The sequence below is a fragment of the Cyclospora cayetanensis genome, unplaced genomic scaffold (assembly GCF_002999335.1).
Source record: "Cyclospora cayetanensis isolate NF1_C8 unplaced genomic scaffold, CcayRef3 CcayRef3_contig_14, whole genome shotgun sequence".
Lineage (NCBI taxonomy): Eukaryota > Apicomplexa > Conoidasida > Eucoccidiorida > Eimeriidae > Cyclospora > Cyclospora cayetanensis.
In genome coordinates, this window is record NW_020312081.1 from 860 (window position 1) to 4,696 (window position 3,837).

The 3,837-nt window shown below is 51.8% G+C and overlaps 1 pseudogene; it reads right to left on the minus strand.

Moving 5' to 3' along the window:
* Nucleotides 1-982: 982 nt before the first annotated feature.
* Nucleotides 983-2,389, minus strand: LOC34617916 (annotated as a pseudogene).
* Between the last annotated feature and the right edge of the window lie 1,448 nt (nucleotides 2,390-3,837).

Consider the following 3,837-nt stretch of genomic DNA (forward strand, 5'->3'; position numbering starts at 1 on the left):
TGGTTGGGGTGGCGTCAACCTGGATGGAACCGCTTTTGCGCAGTGCTAAGAGAAGAACAGGCCCCCCCTCATCACCCGCTAGAGCGGCACGAAGGGGGAGCGAGGGGCCCTTCGATACGTCTCCTTGGCAGAAGCAGCCGCAGGGAAAAGACTCAGGGCCCTGTGTCTTTCGTTTGCCACCTCTTAAGGAGCAACCTACACAAATGAGGGCCGGCTCAGTTGCCTGCGGCCTCAATCCTTCCCCAAGAGGTGCACAGCTACACTTAGCTGATGCCTCCTCAGCCTCCCCTCCGTGGCTAGCTGCACGCGGCTAGCCAATAGTACTCCCCTCTGGTACACATTAGTACGCCCAGACCTACAGCAACGTCTTAAGTAACACACAGCTTTTTCGGGAGACCTTGCCTTGCGAAGGCACCTGGCTCGGCAATCGGGTCTGCTGCTGAACACTATGCACAGTAGGAGTTGTTTGCACTGGCAAAGCCGCTTTGTTCCCTTGTGATTTCTGTTTGGGCGCCTCGCATTCGGTCTTGCGCCGAGGGTCGTTGTGTCGCGTTCTCGATCGCTCATTCGCTAGGACTTAAGGATCTCTAGGCACCGCGCGGCGGGAGCGGCGATCCGAGAGGGGAGTCTTCACCACTATCGGGTAGCATTATATTTGTGAAACCTGAGAAAACAGCTTCTGCAAGAGGTACATCTCTTCCCTGCTCGTCAAGCAGCTGCTACTCTCTCAGTCTTCACTCTCGCGGTCATGGTCCTGCTCCTCGGGGTGGTACTCTTTGGCCACCATGCCATTCATTGCCACTTGATCGCAGCTTAATAGCAGAAGCATGCACAGATAGGTATACATATATATATATGCATATACATAACATGTGTATACGTATGCACGTATATATATATATATACATATACACATGTGTTCATCTATTTACGCACGTGAATATACACATACCCATCATAGAAGGTGAACACAAACACAGTGTCAGCAAAGTCCACAAGGAACAATACGAAAAAACACATAGAAGTACACATATCGGAGGGTCTTATGGTTTTTATGTGTAAATATGCCTGCGTGCGTAGAAGTGTGTGTCTGTATATCTGTGTGCAGGATGCACTGACCGTAAGTGAGGTGCAACAAGCCGTAAAGCAGGAAGGAGATAGACCAGGGGATAACGGTGAGGCAGATGAGGGCGTTGGCAAGGGTGTTGGCATTTCCCATGCGAAATGTTCTGGTATTTCCGAAACTAATAGGGTCGTCTGCACATACCCGAACGAATGCTCTGCCAAATAGCCCACGAGAGGCGCACCCAAGATGGCTGCCCTCAACAGCGACAGTCTGCAGCCAGGGACGAAGCAGGCCACAGAGCAATGCGCAAATACGCGATGATAGCTTCACGTGGCCTTCCTAGTAAAGAAAGATGCTTTTGGAGGGGGTTACCGAGCTGCAAACCGCGAGTTTAGCTTGCGCGAGAAACCTTCGGCACTTAGAAAGTCACTCTTGTTTGACTGCAATACCTTAAGAGCCACAGTAAGGCCCTATTCACGAGATTCGAACGGGAGGACCTACCAGTGCGAAGACGGTTGCCTTGTGGTTCGGCCTGACAACATCTGCAGGAATCGGTCGGTTAACGGCAACGCCCGCCATCGAGGATAGGCCAATAATGAGCGCCAAGATCATGGAAACCGCACAAGCGGTTTCTCCCTTGGGAACCACCAAGTACGCAACCACCAACACAGGAACCCGAACCACCACCGCGAACTGACCTGCAAAGGGGAAGTGAGGGGAAGCAAGATGTGCATATGCCACAGGGGAAAGGAGGAGGGGCGGCAGGAAAACGCGGAAAGTAAGCACAGCAAGAAAGAGAAAGGGACCTCACATCAAGGAAGCCCTTTAAAGCTTTGAAATTATACACGGCTATAATCTGGAAGGAGGCTGGCTTACGTCAGCAAGGCAGTACTATCAAAGGCAAAGCCAAAGAGGGATATATGAGAGATCGTACATCCCACACATGCCGGCAGTGTTTACAAGTATGCATGCATGCATGCAACCTACAAGCACACTTAGAGACAACACGCATAGCGGCATCCTAGAGAATCGGCATAGCCTCAAGAAATCGTATTTTGCGATTCCTGCTTCCCATAACTTACCAACAAGAAACCGTCCATGTCCAGGAGACCAATGGAAAAGCCGGTCGCCAAGAAGGCCTTCGAGTACCCCCTCGATAGCGGAGCCGATCAGAAGCGCCGCCATGATGTACGCTGCCTTGAGGTCAGACATGTTGCAGTATTGGAAACACATCTTGTAAAAGCTAAAGGCTGAGCAGGAAATTGTTCCCACAAGACCCTGCGCAGGGCATGCCATACGCACGGTAGCAGCAAGGGCCTCCATCAACACACACAAACGCTTTCACGCGCGTATGCAAGCTGCCTGGGCTCGGGCCACAGCATTACCCGTTATCCATCATCCACGCAGCAGCACTCGCGCAAAACGAGACGCTGCTTCCATATGAACCTCAGCATACACAGCCTTTGCCCCCTCGAAATAAAGTTTAGGAAGCACCCATGGCCCAATACGCCAGGCGAGGCCTCCACAGGAAGCCTACACTAAGCCCTCTCCCCGGTGCCAGGCTCCCAAATAAGGTGCTCTAGATAAGACCCTGCGAAAGACGTCGTGTGTGTGTGTGTGTGTGTGTGTGTGTGTGTCTGGTTTTTCGTGTTTGCGTTTATCTATGCGTGTATTTTTGTGTTTTGTGTCTGTGCTTTCATGTTTATATATGTGTGTGTTTCGGTCTGTTTGTGTACATGTATGTTTGGGTATAGGTGCGTATGGATGAGTGTGTTTACGTATGTGTAAGTGTGTGTGTACGAGGTTTGGGGTCTGTATGTGTGCAGATGGATTCTAGAGGGTAGACGCCTCTACAAGAAGGATAAGGACACTGAGCATGGCGAGCGACTCAGTGAACACTTCCTTGAGAAATGTTGATCAGTTGTCTGAGATGTGGGAGTCAGAGTTGGTGCCGCCAGATTCGTCTCCTTTGGGCCGCAGCAGCCGCCTCAGGCGAGTCTCCTCCAAGACGAAGGCGATGACGACACCTCAAAACGCGCTTAGAGCTTCCATGCAAATGAACCAGGCTTGCCAGCCCTGCAGTCAATTAAAAGAAGCAACTGGCAGCTGGACCGACGGCATAATGATGAGGAAGCGGCAACACCACTGCCCAAATAGCCCCTCAAAAGGCGCTCAGGGACTTACAAAGCCCAAAATATGGCCCTACCCTACCCCCGACACGAAGCTACAACATACCAACCCCACATGCAAAAGCACAGCCCCTGTCGAGCGGGAGGTGCATACGTATGACAAACGTGAACCTTCGACTTTCCCATTTAAAGCATTTGGCATCCTCGCGCGCGCCCTCCACAGCATAGCAGTACGCCTCCCCCGCTCCATTTAATACATTTTGCGCTCCAAGAATGTGTATGTGTGTTTGTATGTGTGTTTGTATGTGTGCTTGTGTGTATGTGTGCTTGTGTCTGTGTAAGACCGTCCTTCAGCGCCTCCGACCATGTGCCTGGAAGAAAGGCATCGCAGGACGCTTGCTGACGCCGAAAAAAGGCGAGCGAGGCCTTGCCAGCCCAGCTCACCTTGAGCGCTTTATTTTCAATATGGGCGAAGGTAGTGGTAACAACGCCACCCACACGTCGGCCCATGCTGGTACAGAGTTGCACCAAAACAAAGAATTCGAGGCTACGACGCCGAGAGGTGTCTGCCAAAACAGTCTAGGGGACAGGACTTATACTCCCCAGGAAGACCCCGTTCAACGCGCGTAGCAAGGCGACCTA